The sequence below is a fragment of the Nothobranchius furzeri genome, chromosome 11 (assembly GCF_043380555.1).
Source record: "Nothobranchius furzeri strain GRZ-AD chromosome 11, NfurGRZ-RIMD1, whole genome shotgun sequence".
Classification (NCBI taxonomy): Eukaryota; Metazoa; Chordata; class Actinopteri; order Cyprinodontiformes; family Nothobranchiidae; genus Nothobranchius; species Nothobranchius furzeri.
The window spans coordinates 71935165-71949328 of record NC_091751.1 but is presented as its reverse complement, the minus strand read 5'-3'; the positions used below and the strand labels follow the sequence as shown (position 1 = coordinate 71949328).

Here is a 14164-nt window from a genome sequence, read left to right as displayed (position 1 = left end):
AGAGGAACTGGCAACTAAAATGCAGATAAACTCATATTTATTAACCAACAAATAACGCCTTATTGATGACAGGTCGCAGTTAAAGCAGCAGCTGGAATTGGTTCTTCCAACTTTAGCAACATACAAATGTATGTCCAGGTCATGGATAGCCGTCCTAGAAGTGAACATATGAGGGATGCTACAATCACATTCTTCTTCTGCCTTGTTCTGCGGGTGGAGGTGGCAGACCATGTGTGGTGGTGGGTTCCAGGAGGCAGAAGATCAGGCAGACGGATGAAAAAATAAAAAGATGTTTATTTGTAGACTGGGAGCAACAGGACGAACGAACATGCACAAACGACAATGAACCGACAAAGACAGCAACAAGGAGGGAGGTGTAAATACACAAGGGAATCAGGAACACATGGGCAGAGTAATCAGGGCAGGAGAGACACAGTCAGGGAGGCCGGGGCGGATCATGACATAACTCAGTTAGTAACAGAGTTATTTTTTGACAAAGTAATCAGTAACTATAACTAATTACTTTTATAAAGTAATGTTCCCAACACTGGTAGAGTCTCAACTAAAATGCTGCTTAGAAATGACCAAATTTAAAGATCTCTGGAAACATAAAATATTTTTCAGAAAATAGTCAAGAAAACTAAAATATAAATGAACTAAATCAGTTTCAGCGGGCTAAATGAGTTACTGCCTACACCACTGTAACGTCCAGCAACGGTCTGTTTAGGTACTCTTTGACCATTCAACATCTGGTCAAGGAGACACGAGACGACACGCGTTCTCTTTAAATCAGCCAGCCTTCATCCCACCAGCTGGAGCTCAGAGCCTGCAGCTCGGACAGAGATAACGAAATCATAACAATAACATTCTCTCCTTCCAAGGTCCCTCACAGAGCACCCTTTTATCTAAGTCTCCTTGCCTCACAGAAGAAAGAAGATTTTTAATATTAAATATCTAAAATTTACAAGCTAGATAATCATTAAATAAACGTTTGTTTACTGCTACTTATAATAATTATAAAAGAATGAAATGTTCACTAATCTGTGCTCAGTGATGTATGCTTCAGCATGTTTGCTTGACAAGGTCATAACATTTGCACTCACACAAGAACAAAGTAAGGGGATCCCTCCTTTTACAAAGCCACACCCCTTCTTATAATCCGTGCACGGGCACGCGACCTAGTGTGATGAAATTGTAAATAAATCCTCCGAGGCCCCGAGACTCATATGAAGACACTAAGGTCGGACCAAGAAATTCAATATGATTCACAATCTGTAAATGGTTTGTGTCCAAGCCTCATCACAGCTGGGCTCTGCAGTGACGTCATCAAGGAGAGGAGTAGCTAAAATACCTAACGTTACTCAGGAAATGCATCAAAAATCCTAAAATGTTCTTATTTCATTTATTTAACTGTTTTCTGTCATTTTTATTTCAATTCAGTCATAATCTGTGTAAATTCATACTAATTCAGTAAAGTTTGTTATAAATAAAGGTTTGTATTATTAGGCTTCAGTGAGACAACTTCCAGATAAAAGCATCCATCCTAGAAGGCACGGAAACACCACAGCAGCTTTCAGGCGTGTTGACTGTAAACCACAAGATCACAGGAGGTCGTTCCGCTGCGTCTGCTGGCTGTTTCCACTGCAGCACATACATCTTCCAGGCAAGGATCACAGAGGAGTGAGACAAAACTAAAACAAAGCCAACTGGGAAAAGAAGGGTCTCTGATTGGTTTAACTCCTTGTTTAGATCAGAAATCAGTCCAAAGAGAGCCGGTCCAGGATGAATCCCACTGACAACACGCTTGTGAAACAGGTTCATAAACAGAAAAGAGAATCCTTTCCTCCATCAGAGATGTCAGAAGGTGTTCACCTCAGTTTGAATAAGAGCTTCAGGTCTTTCTTCAGAAAGTCTAAGAGGTCAAGTTTCTGAAGATCCCATCACTCAGCATACCGTCTCACTGAGAACAATGACCTCTGTGACCTCTTCAGCAGAAACCAGCAGAGCAGTCTGAAGCTAACGAACACTGGTGGAAACAGGTTGTTCTTAACCTGCTTCAGAGGCTCCTGAATGTGCTCTGCACCAAAAGATGAATGTTTGCATCTTGGTCCTCTAGAGGAAACACGAAGCTGCGTAACATGCCAACAGTAAAGACTGAGCACCAGTGAAAAGTGAGATAAGTAGGCATGACATCTCTGCTGGAGCTGCGGTAGAGAGCAATAAAAACGCACGAGCAAAATAAACTGTTGCTAGCCCTTCTGCGAGTTAAAGCTGCCATCCACTCCCTCGTCTGCTAATCTGCCGGGGTCTCTAGGGTGGATGAGTTACTTGTGAGTCATCGTTCTGGTGCTCCTGCTTCTTTGAGGTGGTGTGTTTACTTTTTTTTTGGGGGGGGGGGGGGGGGCGGTCTCACTCATACATCTTGCTTCTGATTGGCTAACAGCAACACAACCCGTCTGCACACTTTTGTTTTATCCCCACTGACAACATACGTGTTCCGCCATGTTGTAGAGTTGCTAATGCTAATGGTGAACTTCCTCAGGTTGAGACGTGTTCTGCTCGCTCCTTTCCATGGGCGGGCCCACGCCAAGGTGGGCGGGGCCCATCCAGCCATTGTCTATATCCGCTTTTCCATGCAGGGTTGGGAGGGGCTGGTGCCTATCTACAGCAGGTGGGGTACATGCTGGACGCGTTGCTAGTCCATCGCTTTTTCATGTTCAGAGAGATGAATTACCGTAAATCCTCTAATACAGGCCCGGGCCCGTATTTGACTCAAGCTCATCAAGCTCCAGGCCTTTATTGGAAGGAGGGCCAGTATTAGAGGCAGGCCTCTATTTCTATTTGAGCAAAATGAACTGATGGTTCGCTGGAGTTTTTGACAATTAAAGTTGCGCCCACATTTTCAAAGTTAAACACATTTCTTTTAACAACGGTAGTTTCTGCTTCAGCCCTCTCCCCCCTCCCCCTGCTTCAGCCCTCTCCCCCCTCCCCCTGCGCAGCAGCCGCAAACTCACGGATGCGCCTGCAGCCTCTCAGAGTTCCTGCTGCTCTAAACATTAAAATAATTATTTCATTTTCTGTTCCTCACTTCTGATTACCTTCAATAGTGTCTGTTTGTTGCAACCAGCAGGTACAAAAACTAACTTGTTTTTATTTGACTATTTTTCTGTCCTGTCTGTTTATTATCTTCCTGCATCTCCTCTCAATCCTAAAGAAAAACTGCTACCTGGGTTCATATATATTCACCTCATGAGTTACCTTTGAACTGCAGTTCTAAAAGATCTACCGACCGCTAAAACAGCGGAGTGCTCGCTGTTTGGCGGCTGTATCAGTGATCAGTGCGTCACCGGAGGACAAAACAGGTGATGCGCCCCGCTCCACAGCAGCGAAACACATCAGGTGCAAATAAAAGACAGAAAACATTAAAGGAAATGAGCCGACATGAACGATCGCGTGTCAGATACCGACGCTCTGGCACAGCGCGTCGGTATCTGACGCGCAGGAGCTTGTCACCTGCTGACAGCAGGCTGCTGTCTTTTCCGAGGGCTGCATCTTGCCGGTCATTATCACATGACAGCGACTAGTCGATGACAGGCATAACAAGTCACTACAGAGCGGTGAAGTCGACTAGTGACTAGTTCATACAACCCCTGCAACTGCTCCCCAGTGTTCTGCAGCATAATCAGCACGTTCTCTTTGAACTTGATATCAAATTTTCGCCTCCTCTTCGTCTCCGCACGGTTAAAGTTACCCTCGCGGTCTGTCACTGGCAAATCAAAAGTGAGACGGATGACACAACCGCCCCCCGTACTTGCTTGTTACCACATTCCACCCGGCCACAATAAGAGACCGGCCATTATTCACCTCCGCCGACTCCGACACCGGCAAAATATGAGACCCGGCCGTTAATTGAATACAGGCTAATATTAGAGGATTTACGGTACATGGTTTGAATGGGAACAAGACCTTTTAAAGTAACAGGCATGTTTATAGTAGATCCAGGGGTGAAAATCAGCCAGTAAGTCTAATCAGAACTTGAAGGATGCTAGCTAGCTCTAGCCTCACTTTAGCTAACTCTTTACCATGAAAACACCTCAGCAGAGTTTAAGACATGTTAGCTGGATGAGAAACACTTGAGTGGTACTTTAAACTGACTGGAATATTATAGATTGAAGGAGTTAGAGGCTGAATGGTGGCAAACACCAAAGACAGATTTACTACTCCACTTTTCTGCAACACCCAACACCTCCTTCAGGTCAGCCAGCGTGTGGAGCAGAACTAACCGGACGGCCGTAGGCCACTTAGCCATCTGATTTGATGCTGGTCAGAAGCTTTAAGGGAGGGAACCTGTGTGACCATTAACCACCAACATGTTAGAGTTCTCAGAGGGCGGGGTTATTTGAATAGGAGAGTCACCAGTTACTCTTTCTCTGTGCAGATTTAAACAGAGGACGAGTCTAGCAGGCCAGGCTACTAACATGTACAATAAAAACCTTCTTTCTGATCCTTAAAGGATCAGAGGAAAGACCACCCCCTTTGGAACACACACGTTTCACGAGCTGTGTTCAAAGAGGCGAGAACAGGGAGCCATTATGAGTCAGCGCCATTAGCACCACCACTTAGAAATGAAAACCCAGCAAGTTGAGTCCCAAACTGTTACTAAACCACAGCTCGGACCCAAACGACTCTTAATGGAGCTGCTGACGAACACAGACACCCGTCAGGATCCAGAGGAAGCGTTTCAACTGTGAGGTCTCTCCTAACTCTCAGAGACGCTTCAGGCCAGAGCAGCTTTTGTTTAATGAGCCGCTTTCTTAAAACACACCAAGCTTGCAAATCAGCATTATACTGTCACCTTAAGAAAATGCCGTGGTGGCATGTTAACCTCACTCTTCACCAGCAGAAGGACAGGATTTTACACATCTAACGCCCTCCACTTAGCTCGTTCTCCTGTAAGGACATTGAGGGTGAGGTTAGAGTACCTGGTTCTGTAGTACAGCTGGTACAGATTAGCAAAAACTTTTATGCAAAAGCTAAACCAATGAAAGCATTTCACATTGTCACAACAACTAAAAAAACGTGGTATTTAGAGGACCTGATTCTCATCCCGTCTGCTGTGAACCATCGCGGTCTAATGACGCCAACAGGACCACATCCCATAAAGCAGAGACCCGATCCTCAGGCCACCAAAACAAATCCCCTCTACACCTTGGCTGCACCCAGAAATCCTGTCCCTAAAGACAAGGACAGCCTTGGCAGAGTCCAACTCTGACAGGAAACAAACCTGTGTCACTACTGGCAATGCAGGCCAATCTCTGGCAATGGTCATGCCGGGGCCGGTCAAAGGGCCTGGTACTCCATACACATTGTAGGTGTTCAACAAGGCCCCCGAGGGACGCGGATGGACACCTTCTCCAAATCCCTAAAGCACAAGCACATGTGCTGGTCACACAATAGATTCATTCATTACACACAGACTAAATACACACACACACACACACACACACACGTGTGTGTGTGTGTGTGTGTGTGTGTGTGAGAGAGAGAGAGAGAGAGAGAGAGAGAGAGAGAGAGAGATAGTTATCCCATTCACATCTTTTTATCTACACAAGGATCATCTGTGGTTTGTCACCTTCCGCCTTTTTGTCAGCACCAGGAGACGCACCCTGAGGTGTTTACCTAGCCCCTGTTTGGTGTACCATCCTGGGCTGCTCTTAGGACCACGCCTTCTGTGTTGCCCCCATGGTGAGGATCGCTGACCAACTGCTTTGTTTCTGTTCCAGTGCTGCTCGCCAGGGAATTCTCCGCAGCAGCAAACTGTTCCTGTGTCCTGCATCTGGGGCAGAACACCAGGACCTCACCCATAAAAAACTTACTGCTTCATTCTGGTGTTGGCTGAATTCTTGGGTCCCATTTACTCCTGGTTGCGACAGACATGAGACACAAATAGACACGTGTTTGTTTGTTTACCTGTTGACTCGTTATGAGAAACCCACTAGATTCCTTTTTGTTCGTGTATTTAGACGTTTTTCTGGTATTTTGCTCATAATTGTTGCTTTTCAATGAAGAGCTCCATGAGGCTGCCGCTTAGGTGTAAACCGGCGCAACATTTATTTACGTAACAAGGGTGGTACGTTTAACACCTGAGGCATGCGCACCTGCGTGGAAATGACGTGGACAGTTGGATGTGAGACATGATGACGCAGCGACTCATCCGCGCATTTCCGGAGCAGGAACACTCGGAGAGCCATCATAAAGTAAGAGCGGTTATTGCTCTTTGTTCACTCTGTGGGAAGGTTGATCAGATCTGTGCTCGGTACGTGGTCCTGAAGCGCGTGAGTTACGTTCTAAAAATAACCCGCAGCATCACTAAGTTGTTTTTACAGGTTTAGCGTACGCAGCTACGTCTGGCTCACACACGAAAACACACCAGACTCCGTTTCTCAACGCTTGTTTCCAGATGTAAGCAGGTTTGCGTCTCCTCCTGTGAAGGAGCGCAGATTAGGCAACTGATGCGCAGCGCTCCAGCTGCGGCACAGCGCGCGCCCCTCTCTGCGCGCGTGCTCGTCGCACCTCCGCAAAAACCCCTCCTAACACACCTTATGCACCTCTTTCAGATAAGCATGCACGTTTTGACTTTTCTCTCGTGTTTAAACTTTCTCAAAGTTCCAACCTTCTGAACACAAAGCGCTGTAAAAAGCTGCACACGGAACTAAAACTAGTGAACGGTGAACCGTTACTGCACCGATGTTTGCTGATGCTGGTTTGAAACTGTTTTCCTGTGGTGGCACGTGCACATTGGATTTCCGTTACATGAGGAGGTGTTCCTGGAGGCTGCTTCTGTTCCTGCTCAGGTGTCAGATCTGCTGTCTGCAGCTGCAGAGCATCAGCTCATGTTCTGGACGTTTGGACTTGTCATGTGTGGGTTTCCAGTGTTGGTGGTAATAAGCTGCTGTTATGTTGAAGAATGAACCAAGAAAAACGAAGGCTGACGCTGTTACACATAAATCTATATAAACATGTTAAAGCACGTGTTCCCACGGCACTGATCGTGTTCGACGTCATAGAGAAGTAACTGACAAACGGACTTGTTCACAACGCTCGTGACCCGGCGGGAACAATCCGAATAATTAAAATAACAGAATAATTTATCTTTTCAGAAGGTACCTAATATACCTTAATACCTTTAATATTTTACACCCACTTTATGCTCACGAGGAAGTTCTAAGATCCATAAAAATGCAAAATTATTTTCGTTTTTTCTAATAATCTACGGTTGCTTAAGGTAAAAAAATCCATGAAACAATCACGTGACTCCTTAAAGCTTGTAAAGGAAATGGAGTCACGTGATCTCACAAACGCTGAAGACGCACGTGACGCAGCTTCTTTAGCTTGCTGGCAGCTCTGCGTGCTCATCTCCACCCTTTGATCATGTCTGCGCATGCTCCTCTCCACCCTTTGATCACGTCCCTTTGTGACGTCATCCTGCCAGCCTATAAATAGCGCGCTAGAACGCACCTCGTCAGTCAGTCGAGCAGAGCTTAGCAGGAAGGATGCGTGGATTCGGTAACCTCCTAACGACCCGCACAGCCATGTTTGCTGTTACTGGGTTCGTAGCAGGTGCTCTAATTACCAAAGCGGTTAGAAACGCTTATGCATATTTTTATGGAGACGCAGAACCACTGACTAAAAAACCTTTTTCTGGTTTTACGTCAGATCAAGTAACTACGTCAGATCTGGGTGCGTTTGAATTTAGAGAATCTGGCTCGAAGTCTCCCAGCGAAGACTTCACTGGAAATGAGGAAAAGTTTGTGGTTTTCAGGGAAAACCAGTTAGCCGCAGTTTTAGAGACGGCGTCCGGAGACCAGGCAGCAGAAATACCGATCCCTGCTCAGGACTTTTCTGAACAACGCTTTAGTCCAGAAGCTATATCGTTATTTCATTCAGAAGACGACCTCTCCTGTGATAAACCAGGTACAGGCGTCTTTTTCACTTTAAAGCAAGATTTTGGAGAAATTCAGTCAGAAGATTTGTCTTCAGGGATGGGTTTATGTGAGGGCGACTGTTCTGTAACTACAGAGGAGCTTTTCGATGAGAACGATGAAAACTCGCTCTCTTTAGGTCAAAAGCAGGAAACGTCGCCCAGTTTTACAGAATTAGAGGCTTTTATGGAAGGAGAAGCGAAAACATCTCCGGTTTCAGCAGAAGATTGCGATTACGTGTCTGACGGCTCTGAAATGCCTCATGATGCAGGTGAGACCTGGTCTGAGCCAGAAAGCGACCTTGACTCGTTGCCTTACGATGACAGCGACTTGCCTTACATGGACGAAGGGATGGGTTGCAAACTCGGGTTAGAAACAGATGTGAGGGAGCTAAATTGTGAAAATGGAGTTCCTGTCAGTGGTTCTTATCCTGATACCGAACGGGGGGAGGACGTTGGTCCGTCTCGGACTACGATTATTTGGGAGAATCAGGATGACGATCAGATTGGTCTTTCCACAATTATAGAGGAGAACTTTGAGGAAATAGATGAAATATCAGTTTCTTTAGAAGAAAATGAGGAAATGTCTCCTACTGATGAAGGTTTAGAGGACGTAGACGGTGAAACGTCCGTTTTTTCAGAAGGAGAACTGAGTGAGGGCGACACATCTTCAGATTCAGAGGAAAACGATGATTTGCTCTCCGACAGCTTTGAAAGTCTTGATGGAGACGAAACTAGTTGCTCCGAACAAGAAGACGAAGATTCGTTGCCTGAAGACGAAAGTCACGCTGAATACTCGACGTCTGTGAGCCCTGCGGCTGAAACGTTCGTTTCAGAGCAGAAACCAGATGAAGGTAATTCTTCTCCTAGCTCTTGTCTCTCTGATGGTGAAACACAGGATGCTTTAAATGATGATGAAGAGGAAACGTGTTTGGCTGTGGAGGACAGATTTAATCACAAGCCTGATGATTCTGATGCAGGTGAGACAGTTAGCTCCGTTTTAGAGGTCGATGAGGATTTATTGTCTGAAGACACGAGCGGCCTTACAAGTGGGCAGGCTGAGGTAAAGAGGTTCAATGAATTAGATGAACTTTTGTTGGAGCTTGGTCTACAGGATCTGGTCTGTGACAGCGGGGCTTCTGGTAGCTCGTCCTCCAGCTCAGGAAAGGAACTGGATGAGGATGATGAGGACATGAATTGGTCAGATATTAAAGAAGGAGTAGCCAGTGGGTTAGGATTAGATACAAATACAGTTCAAACGTTGTGGGATGTTGCAAAGAGCTTTATAACACCTCAGAGAAGAGAAGAAAGCAACGTTGCAAAAGTTAGTTCAGGTGAGAAGGACGATGGAAGATCTTTAAGCTCAGATGATGAACTGAGAGAGAGTGACGATGAAACATCTTCAAGCTCAGATGACGAGGATGATGTGGACATATGGTCAGAAATTGAAGAAGGGTTAGCCAATGGGTTAGAATTAGATGCAGCTGCAGTTCAAATGTTGTGGGACTTTGCAAACAAAGGTAAAACATCTCAGAGAAGAGAAAAATGCAACGCTGAGAAAGTTGGTTCAGGTGAGGATGAAGACGGAAGATCTTCATACGAGCAAACCCCGCATCGTCAGAGGGACAATAATGGATGTAAGGTTAAAGGAAAACCATCAGTGAGTGCAGGAAAGAGTTCAGGAGTAAATAAAAGTGGAACCTCCATCACAGGAGCCAAAGCTCGGAGGTCTCTGGTTTCTGGCAGAGAGACTGAACCAGAGTCCTCGCAGGTAAGCCAGACTAAAGCGTCAGTCACACCTGGAAAACACCTGAAGGGACTGAAGGAGAGGTGGGGTATGTTTAAGAAGAAAGTTAAGGTTTTTTTTACAAAGGAAGTCAAGAAAATAATATCTCAAAAAAAGTAGATGAGAACATGTTCTTCATGTTCGTTTGACGTTTAGGCTCACTTGGTGACTGAGAACCGAGGGGCTGTTTAGATTTCACTAGCAAGTAGAAAAAATAGAAGAAAGAACAACAAATCTTTATAAAACGTCTTTATTTTCTATCAGATAAAATATCTTCTTTGGTTTTATTTCAAATGACTTTTATCAGTCGTCGTGTTATTTTTATTTTTGATATTGCTGTTAAGAAGAAAACATCATTTCTATAGCGCCTCTCAAGATAAAATCACGAGGCGCTTCACAAAAGCAAAAAAATGTAAAAATATAAAAAAGCATTTAGAAAATGGTTAAAAATATATTTAAAATGAGCAAAAAATAGACAATTGTGATTAAAAAATGTTAGAGAGAGAGAGAGTGAACAGGAAAGAGGGAAACCAGTGGATCCTGAGGAAGGTGGAATAGGTGGGGAGAGCAGAATAAAGAGAGAGAGGTGAAGAAGGTCATACAAAAGCCAGCTTGAACAAGTGAGTCTTCAGCTGCTTTTTAAAGGAGACCACTGAGTCCACTGATCTCAGGCTCAGGGGGAGAGAGGTCCAGAGTCTGGGGGCCACAGCAGCAGATGATCTGGGAACAGGAGGAGAAACCACTGAGGAATGAGGAGAAACCGACCTTAAAACACTTGGACGGAGAAACCGCGCCGCACCGCGGCCTGGCGGGAATGCGGAAGTGGCGCTCAGGTCGCCAAACAAAGGAAGAGAAGCTACAAGATCATGCCGATGTTTACTGTTCTCTTATTCTATTGTTTTAGTAGGAATTTTTATCCTTCATTATTTGTGCTGTTTTTATGTATTTTACCTGATTTTCAGGCTTTCACTGTGTTTTGATAGTAAGTTTGAGCATTTGGCTCTTTTACGTGCAGCACTTTGGTTAGCTGCCATGCTATTTTGAAATGGTGCTTTATAAATAAATTGGTGTGGTTTGGTAAATAATTTTTTTTATAAAAAACATATAAATTTATAAAATACACAAAATAAACAATAAAATAACACAAAAAAAACATCCCTCCCGCAGAATCGCCACCTTACCGTGGTGGGAGGGTTTGAGGACCTCCATGTTCCTGGAAGCTCTGCTGTCTGGGCCATCAGTCCCTGTTAGGGTCTCCACGGCAGCAGGGTCTCAGGAAGGCGGTCGGACTAAGAGCGATTCAAACACCTAAAGATTAGACCTCCTCTATACGGATGAGAGGAGCGAGCTCTTCCACGTGGAGGAGATGCTGTCCACGGCCAGTCTTGTTGATTATTTGGGGATCCGACCTCTGCAGGACAGCAGTGGGGACACGGCGTCTCCTTCCTGTTTGATGGGGACGTGTGCGCTCTTCAGTTAGCCATTCAGGGTGAGTCCTAGCCTGGCATGCCGGACTCCTCCTGTGTTCTGACAGTGCACAGACTCTGAGTTTATAAGTTACATATAATTATATTTTGCTGAATGGACGATATGATTAAATCCAAAGGGTTTAATAATGTGTCCCATAGGGCTTGTATGAACTAGTCGACTAGTCGACCTCACTGCTCTGTAGTGACTTTTTATGCCTGTCATCGACTAGTCGCTGTCACGTGATAATGACCGACAAGATGCAGTCCTCGGGAAAGACAGCGGGTGACGAGCCGCTGCGCGTCAGATACCGACGCGCTGTGCCAGAGCGTCGGTATCTTGACGCCCGCCGTAAAACGGACATTTGACCGAATTGTGACGTTTACCCTCTTGCAGTTTAACCTTCCCCTCACCCCCATCCTAACCTTAACCAGCTTGTGCATGCAAAGCTCTGATTGTTGACGCGCTCCAGACATCTGCGTCCTGAGCACGGCCACAGTAAAGTTATCCAATCAGGTGTCGCCACCTCAAAAACTAATTTAACACGCGATCGTTCATGTCGACTCATTTCCTTTTATGTTTTCTGTCTTTATTCTTTTATTTGTGTCTGATGCGTTTCGCTGCTGTGGAGCGGGGCGCATCACCTGTTTTGTCCTCGGTGACGCACCGATCACTGATGCGGCCGGCGAGCACCCCGCTGTTTTAGCGGTCGGTAGATCTTTTAGAGCTGCAGTTCAAAGGTAACTCATGAGGTGAATATATATGAACCCAGGTAGCAGTTTCTCTTTAGGACTGAGAGGAGATGCAGGAAGATAATAAACAGGCAGGACAGAAAAATAGACAAATAAAAACAAGTTAGTTTTTGTACCTGCTGGTTGCAACAAACAGACACCATTGAAGGTAATCAGAAGTGAGGAACAGAAAATGAAATAATTATTTTAATGTTTAGAGCAGCAGGAACTCCGAGAGGCTGCAGGCGCATCAGTGAGTTTGCGGCACAATTTTAATGGTCAAAAACTCCAGTGAACCAACCCGCTTCAGGTGTGTGACGTCATCAGCGACGAGTCAAAGTCGACTCGATTTCATTACCTGACGGTCGACTTTAAGAAACTGAAGTCATGCAGCCTCTAGTGTCCAATAGTCTACAGTAATGAGTCATGGGTTCACATGAATGTTACTGCTGAACTGATTTAGTTCAGATCTTAAAGACACCAGATTAGTAGTTGTTGTATTTAATGTTTATCTATCAGTACGTGGACTCACTAGTAGTATTATTATGAATGTTTAACATATTCACTTCACATGAATGTTTAAGAAGATTTACTAGTTTAGAAATATTGTCTGAACTATTCTGAAGTGTGTTTCTCTGGCAGTCCAAAGACCCCAAGTTCACGTCAAACCCAATATTCAAAGACCAATAAGGTTGATAATTGATATTTATATGGAATATCACATCTTATTGATCAGTCAGTAAAAGTAACCACTCCCATCACGCTGCAGCAATAACGAACGGAAAAAACACCTGTTGTCAAAATCGGCCCAGTTTTGCTTATCGGACCGATACCGATATAAAACGGCTAACAACGGCCGATACCGACATCGATGCTGATAGACGGTGCATCCCTACTATTTTTATGTTCAAGTGCTCTAGTTCAGAAATGTTCTTAACGTTTCAAATCCCCTCTCCATGTTTACAGGGAAAGCCAGAGAAAGTGGAGCCTCTCCAGCTACGTGTCCCTCTACTCGGATGGTTTTCTGAACCTCCGACCAGACCTGCGGCAGGTTGCTGCTGACCAGACTGGACAGGTCATTGTTCTGGTCCAAAACACGTCAACACGACCCTCCGACGTCCAGAGGGGAGTCATCAAACGTCTCAGAGTGGAGCTCATGAAAGGATCTTTGTTAGGGGCGTGCACCCCACTAATGTTGCATCAAAACCACCCGCTCAGCCGCTCTGTTTAGTGTGTGTGTGTGTGTGTTCCGACCATGCGTGTGTGTTCTGACCATGTGTGTGTGTGTGTGTGTGTTCCGACCATGCGTGTGTGTTCTGACCATGTGTGTGTGTGTGTGTGTTCTGACCGTGTGTGTGTGTGTGTGTGTTCTGACCATGCATGTGTATGTGTGTGTGTGTGTTCTGACCATGCATGTGTGTGTGTGTGTTCTGACCATGCATGAGTGTGTGTGTTCTGACCATGCGTGTGTGTGTGTGTGTGTTCTGACCATGCATGTGTGTGTGTGTGTTCTGACCATGCATGAGTGTGTGTGTTCTGACCATGCGTGTGTGTGTGTGTGTGTTCTGACCATGCGTGTGTGTGTGTGCGTGTATGTGTGTGTGTGTGTTCTGACCATGCATGTGTGTGTGTGTGTGTGTTCTGACCATGCATGTGTGTGTGTGTGTGTTCCGACCATGCGTGTGTGTTCTGACCATGTGTGTGTGTGTGTTCTGACCGTGTGTGTGTGTGTGTGTGTTCTGACCATGCAAGTGTATGTGTGTGTGTGTGTTCTGACCATGCATGTGTGTGTGTGTGTTCTGACCATGCGTGTGTGTGTGTTCTGACCATGCATGTGTGTGTGTGTGTTCTGACCATGCATGTGTGTGTGTGTGTTCTGACCATGCGTGTGTGTGTGTGTGTGTTCTTACCATGCATGTGTGTGTGTGTGTTCTGACCATGCGTGTGTGTGTGTTCTGACCATGCATGAGTGTGTGTGTGTGTTCTGACCATGCGTGTGTGTGTGTGTGTGTTCTGACCATGCATGTGTGTGTGTGTGTTCTGACCATGCGTGTGTGTGTGTGTGTTCTTACCATGCATGTGTGTGTGTGTGTTCTGACCATGCGTGTGTGTGTGTGTGTGTTCTGACCATGCATGTGTGTGTGTGTGTGTTCTGACCATGCATGTGTGTGTGTGTGTGTTCTGACCATGCGTGTGTGT

The 14164-nt window shown here is 45.4% G+C and overlaps 1 protein-coding gene and 1 long non-coding RNA gene across 3 annotated transcripts in view; one reads left to right on the top strand and one right to left on the bottom strand.

Annotated features, from left to right (window-relative positions):
* Positions 1 to 14164, bottom strand: part of gng12a (guanine nucleotide binding protein (G protein), gamma 12a) — a 67188-nt gene that overhangs the window by 32788 nt on the left and 20236 nt on the right. The window lies entirely within an intron of this gene.
* The window catches only part of LOC139061895 (uncharacterized), a 12187-nt gene continuing 4224 nt past the window's right edge, over positions 6202 to 14164 (top strand). Inside the window, exons 1-2 of the long non-coding RNA XR_011515541.1 lie at positions 6202 to 6257; positions 12932 to 14164. The exon at positions 12932 to 14164 is cut by the window's right edge and continues 4224 nt beyond it. This is a non-coding gene — a long non-coding RNA (uncharacterized lncRNA). The remainder of the gene's footprint in view (positions 6258 to 12931) is intronic.